The following is a 23,308-nucleotide window of genomic DNA, read 5'->3' on the forward strand; positions in this document are numbered from 1 at the left end:
GCCGTGAACTTTCAATACTTTTGAGCTCAGCTGGTGAATTTCTATACACGTATATAAAAAGCATGCATTAACAATTGATGGCGAAAATGTATACAGAAGGACGTTTAAAGAGGCATATCTGTCGATTGTAGTTCCCTTTTCATTCTCTCAATAACAAGACCTCTTGGCCCATGTAGCCATCACATTCTAAGCCAATCTTGTGAAAAGATGGGAAACAAAACAAAACAAACAAAAAACGTATCAACATGTCCACACTTTCAGAAACGATACCGAAAGTGTAAACATCGAGCCGAGTCCGGTCGACCGCCCCCAGTGCTCAAGGTTTATTTTCGTTGCTGTTTATCGAATGTCTGCAGGAAACGGGGTGGCAATTAGTAACCCGCTGATGCTGATGGAGGCGTCGTTCCCCAACACATTTCTGCCCGAGACAAAACGCAACAGCGATCATGGGCCGTATCGATCGTTCACCTGCACAGTTGATTGGTGGCACCAGAAGCTGCCACGCGGTAATAGGAAACATTATTTATCAGTGCCGCTTTTGGGGATTTGGTAAAGATTTTTTTTTCGCCCGCCGTTTTGTTTTTCCTTTTGAAGAATGTCACATCGAACAGGTTGCTAAGCTTAAATAAGCCGTCCAAAGCATGATTTTGTTTTATCTCCCTCTCCTCATTTCTGTTTGTCTATCAAACCCGGTACTTAAGTTAATGCTGGAAAATGCCCACAGAGATGGGCTCATCATTAAACCAATTACCACGGCGCCGGCTGCTGTCCGCGTGGATAGGTGTCGGCTTTCTGCCTTGTTTAACAGAGTGAAAGGTCATTCCTCTTGTGGCAAAATCACAGGAGACTTCATTGCACCTACCCTCATTTGTGCCGAGACGCCGAAATTGTAACGGCTGCTGGATTATTCGGGCTAACTGCCTTCTGATCGTTAATTTTAGATCCGAACGCGCAATTTTCTCCCCACAAACTAATGGCGCATTTCCATAAGCCCTGAAGGAACCAGATAATCTAAATTTGGATGACACAGCCAATTTACTGTCTTTAGAAATACGGCAATTACCGTTTGATTAATGATACAATTGTAACAATTGCATTGAGGGGGGGTCGCGTCTCCCTAGTTTGACGGAGGATTGTGCACGCTCATTCTTGCTCCTTCACCGCTGGGAGAGACCGCCTGGCAGGAGGAAGAGAGGTGAAATCTCAACCAAACCAGTGCCCTAGCGTGGATGATACAGTCCGTCCAGCTGTCTTGAAGCTGCCACGCCGTCTGTGGGGCTTGCCGGACAGCTTCCGGTCACAGGGCGAGGTCTCTGTGCGGCCAACTGCCACCGCTGTGGTCCTCTTGGCAACTCGAACTGCAGCTGTGGCGTGTTGTTGATGACCGTCCACCGACCAAGTTCAGCGGAGGGCTACGAGAAATACGCGCGGCCACCGAGACGCGACCGCAAGGCTCGGCAGTAACGCACACGCCGGAGGAACCGCTGGACGTCAGAGCCGCCTGCTTTGAGTACACCTCCCTCCGCCCTGCTTCTCCTCCTCCTCTTCTTCTTCTTCTCTTAGAGACACCGGGAAGAGCGAAGCCAGCGGAGCAACTTGCCTGACATCACGCCGAATGAAACGCCGCACCTTACGTCGAACCGCCCTTCTCTGCAAGCGAGCGAGCGAGCGTATGGCCAGCCGAGACAACGTGACATGGCTTGGAATATGGCCCACCTTCCACCACGCCAACCACCGATGGATGTTCGCACGGCCCACGTGAGCGACAGCGTGCCCTCTTGTCGGCTAACTGCTCGGTGTGGCGATGCCCGTGGGTGAGCCTTGCCAAAGCCGGGATCACGCAGTGGTCCTGGAGTTAGGTGTACTATTTCAAAGATAAATGATTTTATTCAGGGAACTGAATAATTTCACGTTGTGTTCTGCCCTCGTAACACGGAGGGTTTTTTTGCGACCATTGTTATGATTCACAATTGATGATTGGGTCAGATCGGGCATGCAAAGCGTGTGTCGGGCACCCTCCACCTGACACAGCCGTCTGACCCAAGAATATATGATGGTTTCTGAACTTGTATTTTATTGCTACATCCAGGGTTTAATTTCAATTCGAGCTGTTTGTAAAGGTCTGAGCTCTGGAACATTTTGAAATATTTCCCTGCAGCTCACCCCGCTGTTGTGGTGGCGGGGGGAGACGGTGGAATGGTGGAGAGTTGGAGTTGAGGTTGGGGCATCAAATATTGCAGAGAACTTAAGCCAAGATTACAAGTATGATTTTGGTGCAATGCAGTAGTATTGGTAAATATTATTTGACTTATTTAAGTATTTATATATATATATTTGAGTTGGATATTCCGTGTCGACACCACTGAAGTATTCCTGTGCTCTATCCTATTAAACGGAATGAATGTAAGTAAACATCAACTCGATCATGCCTAATTAACGCCAAACACATTTAAAAATACACTGCCTGAAACTGTAATTATGAAAATTAATTGTAAATTAATTGTATGAAATGGATTTTTAATTAGGACTGGAGTGCTGTTTCGAGGGCTTGATTCATGCGGGAATTTTTTGCCAGGATGCCGCCACTTTTAAAACGCAAATGACGGCCGATTCCGGATAAAAATTGTGGAAATTCCGGAATTTGTAATTCTTGTGTGCCCAAATCCACATAAAAACAGGCCCATTGCACCCCTACTTGCTACACATTTGTGGAATAGCTCAAAAGTGGATGGTATTTAAGGCAAATTCATTAAAATGTTGAATTGTGTCCATCATATTTCACAAGCCTGACTCTGTTAATGAGACCCAGATGATCAAAACCGGTCCAGAGTTTGTTTGCTTGAACAAATGCTGATAGATGATGTTGGTTTTGAAATCCGAATGCCGATGTACTAAAACACATTCAAGAGTGTATACTCTGCATACATGTACGGAGACGCGGATCTGTGCTGGAATCGCGCTATTGCGTGGAAACAAAAACTCGGGGCACGCGACCGTGCCACAAGTCCCATTGCCTTTTCGTTCGTGGGATGAAGGTTTTGCTCGGCGAGGCTTTGCGCACCGTATTTTTTGTTGCACACAAAGACGACCCCCTCGGTATCTGTCACTCGGCACGCTGCTCCGTGTATATATAGCCCCCGCCCCCACCCCCCAGTAAGTGGCCGGCGTAGACTCAGAGAGGCGTTCTGCACGGATGCGAATGCAGACCTCTGCTGAAACTGTCGCGGTTTTCTTTCACAGGATTGTCCTTTTTTGTTGCTCTCCTCGGAAATGTGTAAGCCACTCCAGGAGATTAACGTCCCTTGGTGGCGTTTGTCAGTTGCATCGTGTGTGTACGCCGCTCGAGATCAAGACCAAAGGTGTCATCGTGGCCAAAGCCATTGATGCCACCCACACCAAGAAATATGTTCGACCCTCTGACAGATAGCGCGGCTGCTTCGCAGGAGTCGCGTGACCTCAAAGATCTGTTCCCGACAGGATCCCTCCATCTGGTTCTTTGGTCTTTTCGCGAGTCTCAGCACGCGTGGAGACCACTCCAATGCCAGTCTCGGTAACCGGCCCTACCCCCCCCCCACTCCACATCATGCACACAACGTCCCACCCAGCGCTGCCGTTTTTGCCTTTTTTGACATCTACAACTCTCACCACGAGTCGACACATTTACACGTGATTGTAGCTCTCCATTCGTCCGTGAGAGAGACAGTCTTCTCTCTACGTCTTCTCCTTCCCACCACGAGACGACGACACGTCCTGGCGGATTGTGTGCCCCCTCTCCGGACAGACAAACAAACAAAAAACCCCACACACACGCGGGCACACCGAAGCGTGCTCTTCCCTTTTGATGAACCCTTACACTCGTCGCGACGGCCGTGCGGCGCATTCGATGCGCGGCGTGCACGGCCCTCAGGCTCGGAGACAGGCACGCATCAGTCGCCGGAGGAGCCGCATCTCGGCGCCGACACCGGCATCACAGGCCAAGACTAACGATCTCCGGAGGGAGGTGCAGCGCGGAGGGCGAGGGATCGAGGTTTGGAGAGGTGGGGGGGTCACTTGTTCGTGGCCACGTTCCTACGCAGGGCCTTGATTCACGCTCGCTTCACCGGGGGCCGGGTGGGAGACGCCACCGCGCTTGATCTCGTCCCGAGAGGCCTCACCCGTGAGGTGCGAAGTCAGTTTGGATCAAACTGGCCTTTTATCTCTCGCGTTCGAGTCGGCAATCTCAGCCGGCGCTTAAAAATTAACCCTTTTGACGTCCGCGACGGATGCCGTAATACAATCATCACCCTAGTCCGCGGCTTCATTATTGATAATTGGAAGCGCTTGACATCTGCTTTTTGTCGTTTTTTTTTTTTAAACGTGTTAATATTTCTACGGGAGCAAGAGGACAGTTTGAGTTTACAATCATTTATTGTGCGGTCGTGATTGCTGCGCGATAGTGATTTAAGATGCTGCGAAATACCAGTCTGCATGCAATGAGCTTTCTCAATCTGAATTTTCATTATTGCGAGGCTGTAAATTCAAGCATGAATATAAGTCATAGAAATATCATTGTGTTCTTTTCTCGCTAACTTCTTCTTGCATTCGGTAACTCATCCGTGACATGGATGCTGCGCTGGGCTCATTAATGTCCTCTTTGTGCCCTCACACGATAATTTTTAGGTAGATTGCTCAGAGAGGAGTTAACGTGCGCCCGTAGGCAGGCTTAGGAGTTGAAAACATTTATAATTGGGGGTATATTAATACACATTTATTCATGGAAACCTCCTCTGGAAAAACATGAAAACACCGTGTGTTTTAGTTAAATTATGTGAGCACACTCTTACGCGGTGATGTTCAAATATTTAAATTGTCAATATACAGGTTAAATGTACCGAACCTGTGTAATCCTGCTGGTATTTACTAAGAATTAATGGATTATATAAAAACACGTACACAATTATGTGTATTTAATGTGGGCTTAAACATTCTGTACCAATAGCAAGGTAATGGATTATTTATATAATCACCTTGATTCCAAATAATAATTGGCTTCAACATTAATTATTACAGAATGTGCCACAACTGCTATTGGATAATTCATAAAAAAAAATCAACAACGTAATCTGAATATAAATATGTTTCTATTTACAACGCAGCTTTCTGCTTCACGTTGCTATGTATTCACACGCAACTTTTGTTTTCGTCCATTGATGGTGATGGAAGGTGCATCTGTGTAACGAAAGCTTCAATTCAAGATTACATCTATGTAAGTTTGGGCAACACATACCACGGATTTACATTTTAATAAAAGTCTTTTTAGCAAACACTGACAATTTTTTATTTTGATAACATACATTTGTCTTTACTTATTGACACCCATTTATTTAGTTATTTGCCTGGGAAAATCTCAATGAGTCTCAAGACATATGATGGCACGGTGCTTCCTCAGTCTCTCTCTCTCTCACATTTTCCAGTGCTCGAGTCCTTTCTCAGTGGATGCACAAGACCCACTCAGTGGCTGTATTCAGGGCAAGTCGTGCTGTGACTCGTGTGACGAAGATGAGCCCCCCAATGATGGTGAAGGCGCTGTGCTAGCTGGGAGAAAGCTGCAGGCCGGCTCTGACCCGTCTACAACATCCCACGTACAAAAACTAGGAGGCTTGCTGCAGCTTTCGCTCGGAGGTTCGGAAAGCCGTGCAATGCTGCAAGGGTGAGCGGTGGTCGCGGGTTGCTGAGGAGATGGAAACTGCCTTGGTTGCCCGCAATCATTACCCAGCATTGGCTGGGGCATATAGTTTGCATGTGCAGCCATCGCATGGCCAAGCAGCTTGGTTAAACAGGCGCAGCATTGGCTAGAGAAGAGATTAACTTACGTGGGAAGAAGGATGTGGAGCTTATTGGACTTGCCGATGACTGGTACCAGCAGTGTCAATATCGGCCCCCTACTAAGTTGGAGGCAGTTGCCCTCCAAAACAACGGAGGGCAGAGGGAACGATGTTCACAATAATGAACAGTGCCAGAAGCTGAAACACAGCCAGTTGGCACAGTGGGGCGCACAGGTGGTGCATCTGCATCGACACTTCACGTGGCCTCAAGGTGCACCTAGTCTGGCACAAGCGCCATGGCGATGTCACCGCCACTTAGTGGCGAACCGCGGTTGTTGATGGGTGTCTTTCAAGGCAGTTTGACCAGCACTACATTGTGTCGTATGTATTTCGTTGCAAGAGACAAAAATCATTTTTGGGAAAAAAGGTAATTGTATCATATCTCGGGCGTGCGTATAATATTAAACATAGTCCAGTGATGGCGTCATCTATTAAACACTGTTGAGGAAGGCAAGAGGTAAACCACCTCCGACATCTTTTCATATTAAGGATAATATTATTCTGGAAAACCAAATGGACAAAGAAAGTGTTTATTTACATGCAGAGACATATAACCAAGTTTTGCTTACACAATGGAGTGTGGTGTTGCCAGGTGAAGGTGGGGGTATTGATATTGGAGGCAATAACTATTTAAAAAATAGTTTTTACCAGGTAGGGCCCACTGAGTTATAGAGCTCTTTTTCAGAAGCGACCTTTTAAGAATGATAGCTCAACGAAGCGGCGTATTACGTGTAAATGTATAGCAGCCAAACACTCTCCACACATGTTGATTATAAATGTGGAAGGAAAAACCGGAGGCACCCTGAGAAAAATCCACACGACCATTTGGAGAGAGACGCGCAAACTCCAAATATACAGGCGTCAGGGTTCGGATCGAAACCACAAGCTCCTGTACACTCTGTGAGGAAGATACTATCTTTAGAGGGCTTAAGCCGTGAACCTGCCCCTTGGGCAAAGATCTTGGAGCTCGCAGAGCCAAACCAAGACACTTTTAATCTAATTTCGCATGTGCCAGGCCCTTATAAATTGCTCTGTCTTTGTAACCTGGTTTCACGGTTGGCATTAGGAACGTTTTAATAACAGTATTCTCATGGCAAACATACATTGGAGTACACTTTGAAGGGAAATTCCATTTTAATTATAGCGCGTGACAACTGTGAATGCGTTTTATTTACTTTAATTAAACCTGAAATTCTGTTGACGACAAATTTCCCGCTTTCTTTTTAAATAGGGATGCATGCTAATGAGGGATAATTAATGTTTGTTTATGTCTTTATATTTAATTTTTAAGTAGCACAAACCAACAATCTCTTCCAAGATACACGATGAAAGGCATCCGTTGGAAAGCAACACTGATTCAGCTGCACGTGAAGCCGTAATGGTTTTCCTTTTTAAGGTCATGGTAAAAAAATGAGAGATGATCAATAGCATCCCTTTATTTTCTTTTAACTAAAGTCATAAAAGGTTTACACATTTGGACTGCAAAAGTTTTTTTTTTAAACGTACAGCAAGTTAAAATTATACATGCTGTTTTACGATGTTGCATTGCGGTGTTGCACAAGCACGGTGAACGAAAACATTCAACACATTTATATTCTTGGTTCTTTCGGTAAAGTCATGTAGAAGAGAAACAATAAAATAAGAAAAATATAAAACAATAACATTCTCACGACGTTTCGAGTGCAACACAAGCAATCATCATCAGGTGTGAAATCCACAGCAAGAAAATTTGAAAAAAGTGGCGTTTTTTTCTTAACGTCAGCACCACAGACAGCGATTTGGCACTTGGTCAGATGGACGAGTCCATCTATGTTCGGAAAAGAGGAGGGGGGAGAGGAAGATAATGGAATGCGGTTTGAAAGTCACCGTAAGCGTGAACACAATCAATTAAGACCCGAAATGGTTTATCAAATCCTTCCAATGATTGCTAAGCCAGAATCCATCTTCTCGGTTGAAATTTTCTCTGTATTTGTATATGTGGATAGCCTCACATATGTGGATAGCCAAGAGGGTTTGAAGGAAAATCCAAAACTGTCGTTCTTTACACTCATTATTTCTACCTTTCGTCAACCGTTTGTCTGCGGCATGACAGGGTCTAATCCTGACTCCCTTACATTATGCACCGTGATTGCTTCAAACTGGAAATCACACGAGAACTTAGCCCGTCATTTCGAAAAGGCCCTTGACTCAGAGTATGCGTCTGGCTCTGGGTTCTTTTGGACGATTTTGAACACTTAAGTGCCCTTGCATTTGTATTTAATGACAACTGCAACGCTGCCCTTCTCGCGTGATCAAGCGGACCCCGAGTGCTTTGATGGTCGGGAAACCAATGACAACGTAGCAGTGCTCGCCCATTGGCAATAGGGGTTGCCACCTCTCCTGATTTTGCCAGGAGCATTAGCATCGCATGCAGGTGGGATTTTATGTGGGTACTTTGATTTCCTTCAGAAACATATAAATGCAACTGGCCAAACATTCCGATGCAGCCTTCCCGAGACATTAAAGATCACGGGTTTCAGTCAATTGGAGTTCACACCTCTTGTGACAGATAATTATGAATTTCCTTGACGCGTCGCGGTGTTTTTCGTAGCTAGGAGGTGGCAACCCGAGTTGGCGACTCATCCCACCCGACGCGCCGGACTGCCCTGCCCTGCCCTGCCGCCTGTACCGCGTCGTGTGTGTGCGCGTCGTGGCAGCGGACACGTGTGTTCGTGCCCACGCTCGGAACATTCAGCCACGTCGATAAACTTGTGGCGGTGGGGAGGATGCGTCTGGAAGGACAGCTGCTCACAGTGTGCCATTTGTTAGACCAATGAGTTGGAACAAATGAGACGCAAATGGGTCCCTGGCAGGGTGTCGACAAACGGTGACACGAGGCGCGATTAGGAAGTAAACAAATCCGCGCGATGGGAGGCCACTGGTGGCTTACCTTTGCCGCGAGGTCCCAAACACGCTTATTGTTGCTCTCCACACTGCGGTCATATTGACATGTCAGCAGTTTAATGCGAGCCCAGGTTCCTTTAGAATAACCAACGACGAGGTGTTAAAGTGTGCAAGCACGCGCGATATATTTGTCGTCCTTTTTTACCAAATAGCCTTGGGGAAAATACAAAGAAGGTGCGGTGAGAAGGCGGATGCAAGATGCCGCCAGTGCAAGGCCGACGGAGTCGAGGGAGACCGAGGGAGACGTGGGAGGATGCGGCGGCGCGAGGTACAAAGACGGTGGATGCGACGAGAGAAGAGGCATTGAAATGATGCAGTGGCAGAAAGAAAATCCGAAGCAGACGACCCAGTACAGCGATCGGACTTTCGGCTCAAGAGACGAATGTTGCCAGAGAGCGTTGAGCAAAAAGAATCCGGCAATCGGCAATTGTTCACATTCGTGTGCCTGTTTCATTTGTTTAACACGTCGGCTTTGGCGACCAATTTGGTCCATAATAGACGTTGTGAGTTGGGGTGGGGTGGTTATATCGCGTAAATATAACTGAGTCGTTAAATCCGCCACCAGGTTAATCGGCCGATTGTAATCACTGGCAAAAAGTCGTGCTCGAATTGTAAATGTCGCGGGTTTACTCTCCGACACACGGGGGTGTTGAACTAGTAACTAATTGGCATGTACACCATTGGAACCTCTGCGCCTTTTGGCGTCATCTGGTCCAACCCATGTAAGACTAGGCTCTAAGGATAGCTGTCTCGGGTGTGGACCAATCAACTTCAAGGACAGTGTATACATGATCAGAGTTATGTTTTTTGTTTGCATTATGACTGCAGGTATTGTGGTCTATGCAAACATGACTCCTTGTAAAAAAAAGGTGTCAGTTTTGTTGCCAGATAGAAGGGCAAAAAACAATTATCATAATTGGCATGTTTTGTTTACGTGACGGGTGGTGGCGGGTTTAACGACGCATTTATATTTACGCGATCTAAACCAAAACAAACCCTCGATTATGTTGGATTTGTCTTTTGTCAATCAACGTGAAAGTGGGAAATCGGGCGAGGAAAATGCAGCTGTTGCAACTTCATTCAAAAGCCATCGCACGAAACCGTTTGACCTTAGCTCCCGGACGTGTCTTCGGGATGTACCTCGTGTTTGTCCGGCATGATGTCTGACGTTTCGCTCCACATGCTGGTCAGGAGCGGAAGAACGAAACGTCGGACATCGTGCCAAAATAACACACGGCACAAACCGAAAACACACGAGAGAGTATCTGCAGGGCAGCACAACAAGCCCTCGCACATTGGTGGTGCGTGACTTCACGGGTTGTCTTATGTCCGCGCATTAGGTATGAAGGCTGCTGGATTAGTATTTTGGCTTCAGGTGTTTATCATTCTGATCGTTGCGTATTGGACGTTTGTATGCATGAAGAGTCGGGAGTGTCACGGGAAAGGCCACTTTACTGCTTGGTTGATTGGCATATTTTTAAGAGTGATGGGCCAATCAATGTCCTGCTTTGTAGTGTTGACACGAGAGCGTATTGGTCATAAAATCCATTATAACTGCCTGGTTGAATAGAATGATTAAACATTTGGCAAAAGCTTAGGCTCATCAATCTAGCGAAATAATGAATATAATAAAACATTTCGCAAGACGGGACATTTGTAATGTACATTTCAGTAACACATACAAACAAAAACTACAGTAGCAGAGTTAGCATAAGCGCATAGATGAATTTATACATATAAAATAAACAGTAGTTTACAGACATTATTGGCAAGCCACAGATGAATGAAGGCCTCCCCACACTGTCTGTCAGATTGTTTGACCATACTTCACCATGACGGTTACTGAAGAGCAGGGGCGAGGGGGGGGGCTAGGTCAGGACCAGGGCCAGATGAGATTCAAAGCTCACCACTGATGTTGGGAGTTGATCTGGGGCGGCTGAGTTTAAAGTCCAGTGTGCTAACCACTCAACCACTGCTCCCCCCCCACCTTCATCAAACGGACATGTATAATTTATAGACGTATTTTGCTTTGGGCAGGCGTAATATAGCCGCTCGACATTGCACGCGACAGTTTCGGAGCTGCTTCAGTGACTTACTTTGATACGTCCGTCAATTTAGTGTCGGATTTCCAAACGGAGACGAGGTGAGAAATACTCGCTCCACTGGACTTTTAATTGTCCATGAAACAACCCCGCGCACACACACACGCACAGCGAGCAGTCATCTTACAGAGAGCACACGGGTCAGCATGGAGTCGGATTGTATTGCTGATTGCACTGTGCTACAGTGTAATACGCGGCGGGCCTGATTGATCGTTGAGTGAGGGTATGCCGTGGAGTGCCTCTGTGCTGCCTGGCTGAATATCGGCCCTTCGGTGGAAGTGTCATGCGAAGGAGCGGAGCGCGCGCTGTCTGATTGTTGATTGCTGAGCTGAAGAGCAGGGCTAATGGATTATTGAGCAGCTACCCTCCCCACTCTCTGTCGTCTCCACCCTCGCTCGGCCAGTGCCAATCACCGGGGCGGCCCTGCCGCGACACGCCAGGGCCGCACGGAGCAGCAGCAAGCGCGTCGCCCTTTTATGATTCCAAACTTAGTTCGAAAATGTATTTTGTTGGGTGGTGGGGGTGGTGTTGTGGGTGGGTGGTGGTGGTGGTGGCCGTGGATGGTTGTGGTGGTCGGGGGAGGAGGTGGCGGCTGTCGCTTGGCAGTCGTGGCGCGAGGTCCGAGGCGTACATTCACTTTGCACTGTTGGAGCGGGCAGAAGCAGCTAGCTGCCACGTCATCATAATCCAGCCTCGACCCCGTGTTTCCGGGGGGCACGCTGAGCCTTATTGAGTCGGAGTTGCCTCTTTGCCCTCAAGTCGCCGCGACCGACAACACATCTTGCACGTACAGGTGGTGGTCGGGCTCTGGGTGCCATTGAGTTGGAAAGGTGCCGGGCAAAGTGTGGGGGGCGTCTCGTGGTCCTGCCATTGCCTCGCTGTCCTGGCAGCCAGCGGGTTTGGGAAGTTTCACAAATCTGTGTGAATCCACCAAAACTGCCGCCTCCAAAGTTCCAGATCACAGGTGGGCGCCACTGTGTGCGCAGTTGGCACAGGAGGGGGCACAGGTGGCGCATAGGGCAGTCATCTCAGGCAGTCAAGCCACGGCACCTCCTGGGTCTATCCCGTGACCTCCTGCCAGCGGGCGTTTGAGACTTCACGTGGCCATGCAAGTGCACCTAGCCTGGCACAGGCGCCTTGGTGGCGTCACCGTCACTTCGCGGTGAATAGCGGCTGTTGTTGCAGTGTTTTCCAGAGTTTGAACTACTATGCCCGCTTTATTAAGCTTAATTAATTTCAGTTCATAACAAAAGGCGTGTTTAAAAGAGTTAAGTGAAAGTGAATTGTGCAACTTGTTATATACTGTATTTAAACCACGAGTTAAAATATGGTCACATTAATTGTGCATTTGCTCTTAATCGTTCTCGCAAACTCGTATAAAGTACCGTTGGACTTTATTAATGTTTTACAGATCTCAAAATAAGTTGCGGGTGGAGCAGTGGTACAGTGGTTAGCGCATTGTGTTATTAACCTGATAACCTGAATTATATTCCTGATCGTGGCTAATATTGCCCGCACTGACCGGCGTGGTGAGTGAGGCAAAATAAAATACACAGTGTGTCCTACACAGCTGTGGGGAGGCCCTCATCCAGCAGTGGATTGGCAAAAGCGCTCTCACAAGAACGAGGTAAACAAATAACAATCATTGACGTGCCCTCTTGGCCACCTGGAGTAAGAAACAGTTTTTGTGCCGAAGGGTTAACTTGCATGAAGCTTGGGAACGGAAACATGCGATGTTATGCAGCAGTTTGAAAGTTTGATGTGCATGTGATGGATTGACTGAGGACTGCTGCCCTGCCTGTCACTTAAATGCTCGTGAACCAATGCTTGCCACTAACCATATTAACCTCTTGGCCCAAAACATATTTTTCATACATTCTTAAAATAATAGAACCGCGTTCCAAAAATAAATGTGTCAACGCGGACCGTTTATCAAGAGCAAAGTGTCGTCGGTTGTCAAAAAGCGTTCCGCGAAAACTGAAATAGGAGTTTTTATTTTCCACGCAATGTTCCTGCAATTTCATGTTATCCTCAAGTGGAACTGCTCTGGAGCCATCAGATTTCCTTCAGCGTCCAAGAAAAACAATGCTACTGTGGCCATTAAAATGCCAATAACAAGAAAAACACAGAGTTTGGTCATTAATTTTTAGTATATGATGTCCTATAATTATGAACAAATAAGTTGACATGAGCCCATCTGGCAATTTTTTGCATTATAATTCATTTATTATTAAGCGAGGTAATTATTGCTCACGCATAAGTGGAGTAAATTTAGAGATAATATCTTGGATAATATTATAGATTCCCAAAAAAGGAATGATTATACTACTAATTTAGGTCAGAAGAAATTTAAGAAGCTTGTTTTTTTTCTGCGCATTCGGCCAAAGATGTAGTCACATCTGAAATAGAGCTCCCAGTTCCTAACTCAGAGTAAAGAAGTCAGGGTGATTAATGATGTACTCCTGTCTCTTGCTCACTGGGGGTCAGTCACATTCTTATCGCTCTTCTATCACTACCACTACCATGGTTACTGTTCCCGTGAACTTAACTTATTGATTCATCCTCCCATGTTGATGACTTATTTTGTCAGACTGACCGTTTCATATGATCCACCGTGTTCCAACCGCCACACTGTAGGTCACAACAACCCACCCACTCACTTACTCACCCAATCACTCAGAAATATTCGCTCATCCACTCGCTCACACACTCACCGACCCATGCACCCACACACCACACACCCACTCACCACACTGCAGCTCACAACGCTTCCCGTTCTGATTCCTCTCTCGCTCTGCTCCACTTGTGAATTTCCTCCCATGGTCTATTTTCCCAAGCCATAATTATAAGCTTGCTCAATTCAAGAAACGTGTGAACTCTTATCGATTAAAACTCTCATATTCCAATTTGTTGCTGGCCGCTTGGCATTTTAGCGTCTGTGCCAAGCAACTGCATGAAAAGCAAAACAAGTCAATACTCGTGAATGCTGCGTGGTTTGTGATGCCCGTAAATATGGCCCCGATTCAGACTTGTTTTGCAGTATGCAAGAAAAATGTCAACTGCTTCGGTCAATTACCTAGGACATTTCTATTGAAAGAGCACAAAACTGCACAAAGCCCCCGCCTATTGTGGACGCTCTCAAAAAAAGCCTGCGGTAAATTGCGTTCTTGCAAACGGATTTTTTCCCCCAGAGTTTCGACTCCTGCTCTAAAATAACCAATTTTCCAGTAGGCGGTGAGATGTCTCTTGAGTTTGTGGTCCAAATCATTGTGTGACACTCCTGCCAATGCTTGTAAAAAAAAAGTGTAAACTTGTATCTGTTCAAAAGTATGCTTGCTTGCCTTGCAGAGCAGGCTCGGACAACTTTGCCTTTGATTTATTTCACAGTGGCCTGTTGCGGGTGGGAGTATGGGTTCATCTTTCCCATACACATTTCGCACAAAAATGCTTTCTGCTGTCAGACGATCAAAGTTTTTAACGGTTGTGCCTTCACACCCAACATTGTTCTTTTCGCTGTTCACCTTCCCAACCGCCGCTCCACCATCAGACTACGACCCTTACTCCCACGCCTCTACACAAATACTTCATGGCAATGCAGCCCTGTCAAGCATTTACCGTAAGTCACTCCTCCTCCCCCCTCCTCCCCCCCCATCTGCCCCCTCCCCCTTCTCCTAACGCTACCTACATCTGCGCTGGGTTCTGGCTCGGCTCACTTGTTGCCCGACGGCACGGACGGCCAAGACTTTAAACTCTTCTGAGTTGGTGGTCTGTGCAATGCCGAGAGCATTGTATTGTCCAAGCAGGGTGGTGGTCGCGTGGCATGCTCGCGCGCAGTGAGAACGGGTGTCGTGCCTCCCTGTCATTTGTGAGCCCCTTTTAGGCATTGATATTTATATCTCTGTACAAAGCGCCCGTCTAATCTCACGGCGATACGGGCTTTCTCGTGCTGGCCGTTTAATTTGGTATGACAACACGGTTAACTGTGATGTTCATCTTGAACCAAGTGGTGGCCAGTGGGTTGTTTATTGACACACTTAATTTATGTAATTGCGTCAACAGGGGTTTTTATTCTCCGCATGAAAATTAGGGCATATTTAATTTCAAAGGTTGCGATCTCTTCCTCCCACTTACTAATTACTCTCCCTTGCGCGCGTAGCCTCCACAAATAACTCTGCCAGCCAAACTGCATTTCGCTGTCAAATTAGGCGTACATTTTAATTCGGGCAGAATGAAAAGGCCCACAGTCGTTGTAGGGCAACTGCCCAATGCTGTGCTAATGTATGTTATTTATATATATAGGTGTACGATTGTGATGATTATTTTGTTACAGAGCTAAGCTGAGCAATTTATCACACGCACAACAAACACACACAGTATACTTAGAGAAAGTCACGTGACTAGCAGATTTGTGAATAGTCAATCCCTTGGAAATTCGATAAAAATAATAAATATAATAATAACGTGTCGTGATCATTCGTCTAACATTGTGACTGCAGTTACTCTGCGAACCCATCACATGTGACATGTTGCATGCTAAATTAATAAAATAAAAATTCTCGTACGGCGCGATCTGATGCGTGCATCTGTGAGCATCGATATTGATCGATGCATCATAAGTGTCATTACACGACTTGCAGATACGATACGATGTGAAACACCATTGACGCGGTACTAGACCATGCTTCGATGAAGTAAGACACACACAATGCCGTAGAACACTGTTGTGTACTTGCCAATCCCACCAATTTGAAAGGCGTGCTAACGATTGTGAAACGCGTTTACAGCATACCGATTTTCATCGCAAAAATTCCACTTAAAATGTAAAAAAGTCACTGCTTAATACTGCATATACTTTTTATAAGGCTGTTTATAGGATTATAAGAATGTAGGGTACAATGATAGAAAATAATCGCAGATACGCATGCCTTGGTAGCGTCTTTCGCTGATAATTATCCATGCACGCAGCCCAGCTAGCGGCGTTCAGTGAGGAATTAAGCCCTGGGTGTGATGATCTTTGAAATTCCGTTATACGGGAGAAAAAGTTTTATAAATCAGCAAGAACCTACCGCTGGGATCTACAGGGTTGGAAAGTATGCGGTTATTATTTAATAGAGTGGATACCGGATCATGGCAACATAACGTTGCCATGCTCAGTTACACTTTGAATTTAGCTTCATATACAGGGAGGCGCGAAAGTGGTGTCCACATTTTAAACATCAATATCTCTGATCCTACGGGACAGACTGGAGTGAAATGTGCATCATTATCATTTCAGGGGCTGCAGGGCACGCTCAGACATAGCATGCAACATTGCCATTACTCAGTCCAAGGCTCGCTGTTACACATCCTACCCCGCCGTCTTTGAAAATAGACATATCTGGATCATTTTAACATTACTATTGACCACGAATGGACTCGCCACACGATAAAAAAAAATCACGATTTCGAGGTGGCTAAGAGGTCAGAACAGCGCTGCGCTGGCACTGATGGGAGCCTCGGTTCGCATCCGAACTGGCATTGGTGTCGCGTAAATTGCCACGGGGCCATGGCGCACGAATTTCAGTGGGTCCTGACCCTGTCTAATTCCTCCAGAGCCTGTGGACTCCGATGCAGTTGCACCGCCTGGTGCACTCGACAGCCATGCCACAGCCACCTGTGACTAAACGAGCTTCTCAACGGTGGCGAGTTGCCGGGGTAAACCCAAGTCTCCAATGGCCACTCAACAACAAAAAAATCAACCGTCATTAAATTCGAGCTCGGAGAATTATACCAACGATTTCATAGCCGAATATGTGTGGATGTGTCTCATCCCCCCCTACCCCCCCCCCCACACAAAGTGTGTAAAGATAAAAAGGACACTTGAAGGATTTTTCAGAACACGTTCTGTGGAAATCCCTCGGGGAGCCAGTTTAACGGGCACACACACACATCCTCGTGCTGCTCTGCGAGATTTCCGAATGGTTTCGTCGTGTAATGACGACAGCGATAAGATACCAGTGTTAACTGGTATATCGTATGCTCAGTGCTTGCAGCTGCATTGTGTACCATATTCAACACGCACGGCATGGTGGTGCAAGTGGTTAGCCATGGATCCGGCGATCTGACTTTGATTCCTGGCCACGACTAAAATCATTGGCGAGTGGTATCTGAACCGGTGCTGCGTCTCCTTTGCTAACCCTCACTGACCAGCGTGGTGAAATATGGTCAAACAGCCTCCATGACCGACATGGTACCGGGGAGAGCTTTATCCAGTAGTCGATTGACCAAGGGCTATATATCATTATCATCATTATTATGCACGCCAGCAACAATTGGAGTGGTTTTCTTAAAGCCTAACAGGTCGCCATTATGCTTGAGACTAATCCCGCAGGAGCTGCATTATTGATATTTGTGATGTATACATGAATTTATGGACAGCATTTATATAGGCTTAGGCTCACATAATGGATTGGCTTTTAGGTTTGATCAATCCATTCACGGCTGCAATTGAATGGAGATGGAGGGATTGTTCGCGAATTATGCTTGCATTAAAGTTCACATTCGCGCGGTTGTTACTCTTTGCTGACCAGTTATTTTATACGCCCTTTAATGTACGAGCCGAGCATGCATCATGTGCCCGTGTTTGATTCGAACAAAAAATAAGAAAAAAAATAGTGTGACAAAAAACGTGCCTTTAAAAATCGCTCCCAGCCATACGAAGAACACACTTCTAAAATGTCCTTATCGCAGTTCAACAGTAAACACGCTTTGTCTCCCTGCGCACACAAGCCCCCACTCTCTGCAGCGTTCCAGCACTCAACATATGGTTTAATTATAAACAATGGAATTGGGTGCCAGTGTGTACAATGGCTGTAACACCTGCTGAATGCCTTAGCAAATGCGACAGAGCTGCGGTTTTTACTGGCAACATCGCCTCTCCTCTGCCATAATGATTGCGCGTTCTCTCCCCGTGTGTGTGTGGGTGCTTCTCTTTAAATGCTCTGTCATGTTCCTTTCTCCGTTCAGCTCACGGAGCCCCCTGTAGTGTTGCCATGCAGTGGGGGCTGCCCAGAGTCTTCATGAATTAAAGGAACTGAATGTGAACGCTTTCCAATTAAGGTTGAAAGCCCGTCAGCTCCCTGTCTGTCTGTGACGGTTAGGCGACAACTCCCAAGGAGTATCCAACACGAACACAATCTTAGTAAAACTAATACTAATGTCCGTATTCATTCAGGATAGCCACACCGATTCGTCGGACTATCTCGGGAGGGCCTTGGTCTTTGCGTTTTATTTTCAGACGTTTTCAGCCAATTCGCAAGTGTTTATACAAGGGGGAGGATAGCCGGAGCACCCGATGATAATCCGCACGCGCGAGGAAGCAACACTCTATCCCCATACAGATGGAAACGGATGGGGATTCATCCGCTTGCTGTACCACCTTCTCCTGGCGAGCCAGGGTATGGCACCTTTGATGCACACTCGAATGCAGCTCACAACACGTCGGCTTTCGCGACCAATGTTATCCATAATAGAGGTTTTTGGGTTATCATCAGGTGACAATTACAGTTGATTGACGCCTGATGATGTTCGTTGTAATTACTGGTGAAATGTTGTACTCGAATTGTAAATGTTGTGGGTTTACTCTCCAACACACCGGTGTGCTGTGTCGGGTGGTCGCGGCTTTAACGACACATTTCTATTTATGCGATTTAACCCACAAACCTCTCTTCTGGAGTTTCACAACATTTGTGCGATCCACCGAGCCCTCGCTGCTTCCCAAGCGCTGGATTACAGGCGTTCATAGCCACCCAACGCACGTTTGTAACGCCTTTTATTTTCTCTTTAATTTATTACGAATAAATATTTTCAGCTGCAAAATCCCTTGAGATGGAACATCTCATTTGCAAGGTTGTCCAGGGTGTTGATTGACACACACAATAGCAGACATTTTATGAAACGTAAACACACATTTTAAAATATATAATGAATACTGTATCCATTTATTTGGGAAATGTATATACGAGGGACTTACCCTATTGGAAGCTGGATAAATTGATCAAAGGGTTGCCTAAAACTTGACGATAAAAAAACACGGCCATAAACAGATACGCTTTTTTCTTGCCAATGTGGTTTATTGTTGGTGAATTGGTCATAAGCAATCAGAAGAATGGACCGGTGGAGAATTAGTGAGGTCCACCAGATCGATCTGGGGGCATGGATATCAGGAAGAGTGGGGTTAAAGGAGGTCAGGAAATCAACGTCTCAGTGTAGAAATACGTGAATATCAAAGCTGGAACTTCAAAAAACCCAGCAGATTGCTGTTGGCAAATCAAATAAAAACATAGATACAATTGTTGCTGTTGTCACCGCTGGTACAGCGAAAGGCTATCGCGAAAGCACGGTTTTACAGCAAGCAGGCTCCGCAGTGGTTTTGCAAACAGGAGGCATTGTAGCGTTTTCCAAATTAAGTAGTTTTCAAGTAAATTTCAATATGTGACATATTTGCAATGTGACGCAGGCACACATGGCCTGTTATTTTTTGAACATTGTCAGGGGATCATTGACTTCTACTTTGAAGCGTACAGCACACGTGCTTACGGGTAACACACCGCATTACCCACCAGGGCTGCCGCCGTGCATGATGATGATGACGTTGTGGGTGATGATGCTGTGGGTGATGATGCTGTGGGTGATGATGCTGTGGGTGATGATGGTGTGGGTGATGATGGTGAGGGTGATGATGCTGTGGGTGATGATGCTGTGGGTGATGATGGTGTGGGTGATGATGCTGTGGGTGATGATGGTGTGAGTGATGATGATGTGGGTGATAATGCTGTGGGTGATGATGGTGTGGGTGATGATGCTGTGGGTGATGATGGTGTGAGTGATGATGATGTGGGTGATAATGCTGTGGGTGATGATGGTGTGGGTGATGATGCTGTGGGTGATGATGGTGTGGGTGATAATGCTGTGGGTGATGATGGTGTGGGTGATGATGCTGTGGGTGATGATGCTGTGGGTGATGATGGTGTGGGTGATAATGCTGTGGGTGATAATGCTGTGGGTGATGATGCTGTGGGTGATGATGCTGTGGGTGATGATGCTGTGATTGATGATGCTGTGGGTGATGATGGTGTGGGTGATGATGCTGTGGGTGATGATGGTGTGGGTGATGATGCTGTGGGTAATGATGCTGTGGGTGATGATGGTGTGAGTGATGATGATGTGGGTGATGATGCTGTGGGTGATGGTGCTGTGGGTGATGACGATGACACCCACAGTATTAACCAGGGCGGCCGCTGGGCACGAACCACGAACCTCTGCAACAAAGGGCACACGCGCTACCGTGTCACTGGGAGTGTAAGGAAGGGTGGTGGTGGTGGGGGGTGGGGAGGGCAAGTGTGAGTGTGATGAGAGGCCAAAAGGAGAGCAGGAGACGGGACAGCAATGAGGAACGGCGAGGTTCTTGGGCAGGTTTTAATAATGCACACCGACCCAACAACACAAACCGAAGCGTGACGTGCGGAGGTGACGGCAGTGGTCCCACGTGCCCCTGCCGTGCTGCGCCGAGGTCACGGAGTGAAGAGTTCAAGAGGTGCGGCGCAGTTACGTCGGCGGGGTTCTCGAGATTGATTTAACCTCTTCCGTGTGACATCACAATGCCGAACGGCGCGATGAATCAATGGATGATGGCAAGGAGAGGAGCGATGTCGTCCTCACCGGGCACTCCTAATGGAGAAAGATTCCTTGCAGGAGACAATTCAGCATGCTCTGGCTTTGTTTGAACTCTCTGTTGTGGTATTTTTCACGGGCCAACATGAATTGTAACGGTGGGTGCGGGGATTATTATTATCTATTTTTTTTTGCTCTGTGGATTAATGAGTGTGATCGTTCAATAAAAGCGGCGGCAGAGTACGATGCATCCTGGTCGGGCAGGTGGAAGAAAGGAAGCGTCGTCTAATCCACTGCTGGATGACGACGTCTAAATGCCGTGTCCGTCATGAAGGGCTGTTTGACCATACTTCCCTATGCTGGTCAGTGTGGGCTGGCGAAGGTGGTGGGGGAGGGAGGGGGTCCGAGACCAGTTTAAACAAATCAAGATTCTGTTTCTAAAAGTTTGGACATCATTCGCCAGTGGCGCGAGCAGTGAATCAATCTCGGGTCGCCATATCCACAGTGCGGCAAGCCAACCACTGCACTTCCACTCCCATCAATTGCATATATATGTTTAAAGCGACATCCTTCTTTAACTGCTCAACCCGAGCTGTTAATACTTTGATTTTTGCATTGCCTTTGTACTGCCCGCCCTTTGGCGTTCTCGAGTCTAACACTGGTGATGAGACAAGGCCAAGACGACGGCTGTCTCTGGTGCAGGCTAATACATTTCTAAGTCAACACCTATTTGATCAGAGCATGTTTTGTTTGCATATTTTGCCACAAGCGTGGTGTGTGGTTAACGCAGGCTTGGTGCCTTTGCAAAATGTATCTATTGAGGTGTTCCAACATCCTAACACCTGGTAAAGAGTTTGGCGTCATCATCATCATTACATAGATAGCGACCTCTTGGCGTGAGTCGCGCACGAGTACTCAACGCGTGCCCCACACCTCATCATGCACGCGCCCCACACCTCATCATGCACGCGCCCCACACCTCATCATGCACGCGCCCCACACCTCATCATGCACGCGCCCCACACCTCGCAATGCACGTGCCCCACACCTCATCATGCACGCGCCCCACACCTCGCCATGCGCGTGCCCCACACCTCATCATGCACGCGCCCCACACCTCATCATGCACGCGCCCCACACCTCATCATGCACGCGCCCCACACCTCATCATGCACGTGCCCCACACCTCGCTATGCACGTGCCCCACACCTCGCCATGCGCGTGCCCCACACCTCGCCATGCACGTGCCCCCCACCTCGCCATGCGCGTGCCCCACACCTCGCCATGCACGTGCCCCACACCTCGCCATGCGCGTGCCCCATACCTTGCCATGCACGTGCCCCACACCTCGCCATGCGCGTGCCCCACACCTCGCCACGCGCGTGCCCCACACCTCATCATGCACGCGCCCCACACCTCGCCATGCACGTGCCCCACACCTCGCCATGCACGTGCCCCACACCTCGCCATGCGCGTGCCCCACACCTCGCCATGCGCGTGCCCCACACCTCGCCATGTGCGCGCGACCAATGCGATGGGTACCGTCACCGTAACACGTGTAGGCACAACTAGCTCACGCGGCACACCGCATCTGATGAAAATGTTCGGTCGATTCGAGTATGAACCAACCCAAATCGGAAACTTCGTTTGTACCGCATACTGCACGACCGAGCTGTTTTGTTGTTGTTGTTGTGCAAAAGGAGCACGCGATTACGCGAGGACGTTCCCCTCGGCTCTGTGGGTGCAGCGGGGGGCTTGGGTGTCGGTGCACAGCTCGGGAGCAAGCGAGCGGCATTCGCCTAAATTCCAAGCAGTGTGCCGATGTCAAAGAAGTTGCCCACGGCCTTCCGCTCCACCGAGTCTAAATCGAGTTTGTGTTGCTTATATTAGAACTGCGCGTTGCCTGGTGGGATCAGGATGGTTTAGTTTAATTTGTATGTGTTTGGGTGATTTTTTTTAAAATACTGTTTGTTGTGAAGTTTTTCCCCGTGCCCCTACTGGGCATGTGTGAAAAAGAGGTTTGAAGCTCATCGGATTCTTCCTGTATCAATACATATTCTGATTCTGATTCTACCTTATTAGTCTCTGTCGGCATCGCTCCGCGAGAAATCTGAGTGGGCACTTTGTCTCGTCACGTGACGCCTGGAACACACAACGGCTATGGAATTGGGGACATTGAGCTCGTGTTAGAGAGTAAGACAAAGATAAAGGTCCCCCGTATAGCCTGCAACAGACTGTTGGGGCAAGTGCTGTTGGCGAGCACCTCTGAAAGCCTGGCACGGTACATGAAGTGGTGGGTGGTCAGCACCACGCCCGATCGCCTTTGTCTCCCCAGTGGCGATGTTTACACATCGCACCAGGTACTCGTTTGAGGCTGAGTCGACTTACGGGAGGCCCAGGATCGGTTCAGATAATCATCACTGGGTGTTGGCCGTGAGCGGGAATCGAACCCGGGTCGCTGCGCTACCCGCTACACTACCGCTCCCCTTTGGTCACACACGTATACATACAGTACACACACACAGAGTGAAAGTTTAAGAGGTCCTTGGCTTTGAATCCTAACTAACAATCCATATTTGAATCTCGGAGAGACCAAGAATCCCACTCCTCCATAACAACCGTAATGTTTTCCCTCTATGATAAAAAAAACAATGAGTATTCCGCCGTTTTAACGTGTGGAATTCTCTCGTTAACTCCTCATTACTGAGCTCACTTGCATCCCAATTTATTTGTCCCAGAGCCCTCTCC

The sequence above is a fragment of the Lampetra planeri genome, chromosome 42 (assembly GCF_965212315.1).
Source record: "Lampetra planeri chromosome 42, kcLamPlan1.2.h2, whole genome shotgun sequence".
Taxonomy (NCBI): domain Eukaryota; kingdom Metazoa; phylum Chordata; class Hyperoartia; order Petromyzontiformes; family Petromyzontidae; genus Lampetra; species Lampetra planeri.